Here is a 6,982-nt window from a genome sequence, read left to right on the forward strand (position 1 = left end):
GAAAATAATGGAAAGAGAAGGTAGAAGGAACAACAGATTTAGAAGGAAAAGACAACATAAAAGAAAAAAAAATTGAAGCTAGCTATAACAATAAACAAATAGAAAGAACTCTACAAAGCAAAATATTTGCTTTAATTACAGAAATATAATGTAATTAACTATTACATGAAATATCATAAGAGTACGAATTTCTTGAACTTATTTTCGGTTAATAAATCAAAGAGCAAATTGATTAAGGAATACACATCAATTTAATATAAAACTATTCATTGCGTGTTAGAGATACGTATTCACTATTTGAGGTGAAAATAACACCAATTTATTCTCAATTACTTCGCCCACTGCATCGGCAAAGTTTTGTATCATTTGTTACACCTGCAACAAAACCTCCAATTTAACACACATGCGGTTTAAAGTATTAATATTTTCGATGAATCCTAATCAGAAAATTATATTGAGTAATAGACATATATAGGAAATAAAGATTTTTTCTGAGATAGTGTCATCTAAACAATTGCAAGAAAAGATGAAAACCATAGAGTATTTATCAGAATACACCCACTTTTCGCACAACAGCTACATCAAAATATCTTTAAATTGAAAGTATGCTCTCCCGATTCCGATCATAGTCAAACCGAAACAATACTTTACCAACCTGAGACCTATACATAACCATGAGATGAAGTTTAAATGCTAACAAAAACTTTGTCTCTTAGACTAAAGGAAAGACAATAAAATCCTCGAAAGCATAGCGCAGTAGACACCATACATAAACTCGCGATCGAACGCTAACAAATGCTGGAGTTATAGTAGAAGAGTTGTCTTTTCTAAAATATAATTTTTGGATCTTCATTCTTTTTCTTATCAAATGTTTTGACCATTGTACTCCGAATTCACCATACTTTTAACCTTCATTCCTGGAAATTCTAAGCTCCTCCAAAACTTGGCGCAGCCTCTCTTTGAATATCCCTGCAATATGCATGTATAAAGTTTGTTAAAATCCTTACCTATCATGTTGCAAAATATCTATAGTGATCGGATCACTATGAAAAGGAACCAACAAATAGATCCTCCCTTCCAAAGTGAATGGTATGAATTATCTTTTCCACTGGGTTTCTTTGCCCTTGTGTCGTAATAAAAAATTAAAGAAAGACAACTTTAAGTCATGGGGAAAGAATAGATCAACAAAGACTTCAATATAACACTATGCAAATAAGAAAATGGCATATAATTAGCATAACTATAACATATAAAATCGTTGCACATAGCTGAATAATGTTGATAAAATGATACCTACACTGCAGCTTGGAAAATCATCAGAATTTATAGTAAGAAATTAAAAATTAACGTGCCCATCATCCCTAACCGTTATGTTTTTGTTGTTTTGTACAGTTCATGGATTGGAATACAAAAAGATACGTAACTGACTAATTAACATAGCACATTTAACATAATTAAGAGAGTTAATTGAGTGACTTTGATTTTTTATAATATAGTAAAAAATAACTGGGGGAAAATAGAAAAATGCCAAAAAAGGAGAAAAAAGATAAATAATATCCTTAACCAAAGAGAGGCGCCAACTCATTTTATGTATTCCCTCTTTTATATATATATATATAGATTGTGAAGTTCAATCAGTAATATAATGAGTTGATAATTTTATGTACATCAGTACATGATGCAACAAAGAAGAATTAAGATGAAAAGAACTAATCCAGGAGCTGCAGCTCGAGGAAGATGAGGCTAAATCAAGGACTGATCCGAGATATTTAGCTAACTCGTAAGAGAGAAAGTATAGAGAGAAGAGAGATGTTATTATATCTGAATGAATATGTACAATACAATTGTCCCGATACTTATACTTTAGCTGAATGAAGGAATCTATATTGCTAACTACCACTCACTTCCGCTAAATTCTTATAACAAACTGTAACTAACTTCTACCAGTACTAACTAACTCTGCCAACTCAGCTTCTTCTCAAGGCTCAATTCTGCAATTGTATCAATACCCCCTAATCAAGAACACCCTTGCCCTCAAGGGTGAAGGAAGGAAATCTATGTTGTAAGTCAGTGAGGTACTCCCAAGTAGCTTGAGCAGCATCAACACCTGACCATTTAACCAAGACTTGACATGCAACCTTGTTTCCTTTCTTGACCAACCTCCTGCTCAAGATGCCTTCAGGCTCAGGACAGTAAGGACTGGATAAATGCAACACAGGTGGATGAGAAATGGTAGCAGAAACTTCATGGCATTTCTTAAGTTGAGAGACGTGGAATGTTGGGTGAATCAAAACATCTGCAGGTTGTAATAACCGATAAGCAACAGCTCCAACCTTGGCAGTAATAGGATAAGGACCAAAATACTTTGCTCCCAGCTTATTGAATGGCCTGGAAGAAATTGAGATTTGTCTATAGGGTTGTAATTTCAGATAACCCAATCTCCTACCACAAAGCTTCTATCAGACCTATGCTTGTTAGCCATGTCCTTCATCCTCTGCTGAGCTCTGGCCAGATGGAATTTCAGCAATTGTACTACGGTTTCTCTAGCAACTAATGATCGATCAACCATATCAGTAACAACTTCACCAACCAAATAGGGAAGATGTATTGGAGGTTTCTGACCATACAAAACTTCATAAGGAGTGCATTTGATTGCAGTATGATATGTAGTGTTATACCACCATTCAGCTAGTGGTAAATGAGATGACCAATCGTGAGGACTGTCAGAGCAAAACCACCTAAGATAAGTCTCCAAGGTTCTGTTCAAAACCTCTGTTTGACCGTCAGTCTGAGGGTGATAAGCAGTGGATCTTTGTAACTGGACACCCTGTAGAGCAAAAAGTTCTTGCCAAAATGAACTGAGGAATATAGGGTCCCTGTCACTTGTCATTGTAACAGGCATGCCATGAAGCTTGTAAACATTATCTAGGAAACATTGGACCACTGACTGAGCAGTATAAGGATGCTGCAAACTCATAAAATGCTCATACTTGCTCAACCTGTCTACGACAACAAGAATCACCTCTTTGCCATTAGACTTAGGAAGACCTTCTATAAAATCAAGGCAAATATCAGTCCAAACACCTTTAGGGATTGGAAGAGGTTGCAGCAGTCCAAGATAAGCCGATGCATCATACTTATGCCTTTGACAAATGTCACATTTGTTAATGAATTCTCTAGTATCTGGGAAAGAGTTTTCCAGAAAAATAGAGACTTCAACCTCTTGATTGTTGCATCCATGCCTGAATGACCTCCCTGAGGAGTAGAGTGCCATAACCTAATAATAGATTGTCTGAGTTGATGGTCTGCACCTACAACCAATCTGCCTTTCCACCTTAACTGAGAATTAATCCAAGTATAAGATCTGAAAGGTTGAACTTATAATTTTGTAATTAGCTCCTGTAATACAGCATCTGAAGACCAAGTTTCTTTAATCTGAGCATATAAGGGATCATTAGGGGACAACAATGAAATAGCTAGAAGTTCAGCTTCCTCATTTCTAGATAAAACATCAACGGCCTTATTCTCATTTCCCTTCTTATACTCAATAGAAAAGTCAAAAGCCATGAGCTTAGAGATTCCAGCTACTTGGAACTCTATATGTATGTTTTGCTCCAGCAGGTATTTCAAGGTCTTCTGGTCAGTTTTGACAATAAAGTGCCTTCCTAGGAGATAGTGTGACCATTTCGTGACAGCAAAGATGAGAGCTAATAGCTCCCTATCATAAACACACATATATTGATGTTTAGGAGCTAGTGACTTGCTAATATAGGCAATTGGATGCCCCTGCTGCATCAAGACAGCACCAATGCCTATTCCACTTGCATCAGTCTCAATAATGAAAGGCTTTGTATAATAGAGCATAGCTAGAACAGGTGCAGTCACCAGGGCATTCTTTAGTTTTTCAAAGGTTGTTGTAGCTTCATCTGTCCAATTGAAGTCGTCTTTGTCACACCTCCTTTTTCACTCGCACCCCCCGCTATATTAAACAATGTATTAATTTAATATTATTAGTACTTAGTGGACACAACACTCAAATTAATCATTTTTTAAAACTTAAAATCCCGAAAATGCCCCTGAAAATACTGCAATTTACCATTCTACCCCCATCCCTTTCAATCTGTACCAAAACCATATCAGCTATAACCAATTCACCTAATCAACGATCTAATTAACAAACAAACTCTGAATAACAAACTCGCCCAAACAAACTCCTAATCGACAACGTTCATGAATTAATAACAGAGTCATATTCATATCCGAACTTAAACGGGACAAACAAGTAGATTTAAATCATTAAACTCAACATCAGTTGAACTCAAACTAAATCAAACAACATCATAACAAAGATGAATGATTCAAACTAAATCAAAAACTAAAGACCAGCACATAAACACTCGACATTAAATCACTTGATGAAAAACTAACGAACTTCAAACAAAAATGAACACGAATTATCTCTAATACAAACAAAGACGTGGGTTCGAATTCAAACCAACCTATCGGAACACGAACATAATCATAGAAAGAAGAAAAGGAGCGGAAGATGAATTCACTAAACGAAAACTAAAAGAAAAGAGAAAGGAAACCTACTAGTTTGAAGTTCGGGTTCGAACGGAACCTCGACGAACAACGCCGAACGGGAACCTCAAGAGTGGTTTCATGGCTACACTGTTGTGAATGGGAAGCGACAGAAGAAGCGACGATGATGGCAAAGCTTAGAGACGACGGGGAAACAGCAGTTGGCTGTTGGTGGCTGGTCGTGGAAGTTGCTACTGGTTTGGGGGCGATGAAGGGGGCGATGGAGGCGACGATGGTCGTTTGGACGTGATGACGGGCTGTTTCAGGTGGAACGAGGAAGAAGATAACCGGAGCTAGCTCGAACGGCTGGACTGGAATGGTGCTGGTTGGGCGACGCTGGAGGGGTCATTTGGAGGGTGGTCGTCGGGCTGTTGTGTGACGGAAGAACGGGCAGTGGTTGTTTGAAGCGACGTGGTCGTTCATGGTGGTTCGTCCATGGCTGGAGTTGGTCGGCGGGACGTGAGGTGAAGCAGAAAGGGTGGTCGACGGAGGTGAGGTGAAGCAGATGCAGAAGGGCAGCCATGAGAGGTCGTTGGTTGCTGCTAGACGTGAAGGGGAAGGGGTCGTTTGGAGAAGGAGAGGAGAGGGGGCGGGCAACTTTTTTTTTAGGGTTTTGGGGTTGGGAAAAATGATAAAATGAAAATGGGGGTTGGGATTTGTTTGGGTTATGGGGCGGACTGGGTCGGGTCGACCCGGTGGGGGTTATTTGGTTTGGGCCTGGTTGATTTAAATTAAAAGGTGGCCCAATCCGATTTTCTTCTTATTTCCAATGCTTCTTTTTTCTTCTTTTATTTTTTCTTAAACTAAAACTAAATTCTAAAAATCCTAAATTATCTTATAGAACTAAATTAATTTATAAAAGTGCAAATTAACTCTCAATAACAATTAACACACAATTAAATAGCAATTACGATAAATCACACAATTTGGACATTAAATGCTAAAAATGCAACGTACATTATTTTTATGATTTTTTGTTCTTGTAAAACAAACTTAATTGCTCCTAATTGTAGAATTAAATCCTAAATGCAAATGCGACATATTTTTGTATTTTTTATTAATTTAACAAATAAACATGCACGGACAAATACAAATAATTATCCAAAAATGCCACGAAAATTCTCAAAATTGCACACAAAGGAAAATTGTTTTATTTTGAATTTTTTGGGAGTAATTCTCACATAGGGCAAAAATCACGTGCTTACAGCTGGCCCTCTTTGTCCGAAAACACGAAGAGTTTTCGTGCAAAGATAAAGTGAGCAGATACGAGCGATTTTTGCCCATCCGAGTACTCCGTGTGAAGCAATTTTTGAAAGATTTAACCGAACCTTTACTTCAAAGGTTTCCTACATATCCCTGGCTAGAAGGGAATCGGGTTAATGTAGTTCGGGAAGTTTTGGTAGCTGGGACTACCATGGGACTGCAATGTTACTGCTGCTACATGTTGTTATTACTGCTTGCCGACCTCCTTATTATACCATGCTGAAAGAAAACAAGAAGCTAGACTAAACTACAGTCTATGAATTACAAAATCTTATCTAGATCTTCAGCCATGCTCTAGTGTCTCTTGTTGCTTTGATGTCTCGGTAACTCCTCTGGTATTTCTTTACTTCTGATTTGTCTTGTATTCTCCCTTGACTACCGATCTCGAACTGCTTATTTCCTTCTCATGAGCTTTGTATTATTTTTCCACCGAGTCTTGGACTTCCTTCTTCTGCTAGGGATTCTTGTTGTTTTCCCGCTGGGGATTTTGGTTGTATTCCTCTGCTTTACTGACTTCAAACTTCCATGTATTCCTCTGTTATATGGGCGGGCTCCCAACTTCAAAACTTGAAATTTAACAACTGAAATGTATTCCTCTGTTGTATGGGCGGGCTCCCAACTTCTTCAACTTAAAATGTAAAGACTGAAATGCATTCCTCTGTTATATGGGCGGGCTCCCAACTTCAAAACTTGAAATTTAAAGACTAAAATATATTCCTCTGTTATATGGGCGGACTCCCAACTTCTTCAACTTAAAATGTAAAGACTGAAATGTATTCCTCTGTTATATGGGCGGGCTCCCAACCTCAACCAACAACTTCGAAAAATAAATCGACATTCTGTTCTTCGGGGGGCTCCGGGGGGCTCCTGACCTCAACAACAACTTTGAAAAATAAATCGTCATTCTGTTCTTCAGGGGGCTCCTGAGCTCAACAACAACTTCGAAAAATAAATCGCCATTCTGTTCTTCAGGGGGGCTCCTGACCTTAAAAACAATTTCGAAAAAAATAAATCGTCATTCTGTTCTTCAGGGGGGGGCTCCTGACCTCAACAACCTCGAAAATAAATCGTCATTCCGTTTTTCAGGGGGGGGCTCCTGACCTTAACAACAACTTCGAAAAATAAATCGCCATTCCGT

The sequence above is a fragment of the Nicotiana sylvestris genome, chromosome 6 (assembly GCF_000393655.2).
Source record: "Nicotiana sylvestris chromosome 6, ASM39365v2, whole genome shotgun sequence".
Lineage (NCBI taxonomy): Eukaryota > Viridiplantae > Streptophyta > Magnoliopsida > Solanales > Solanaceae > Nicotiana > Nicotiana sylvestris.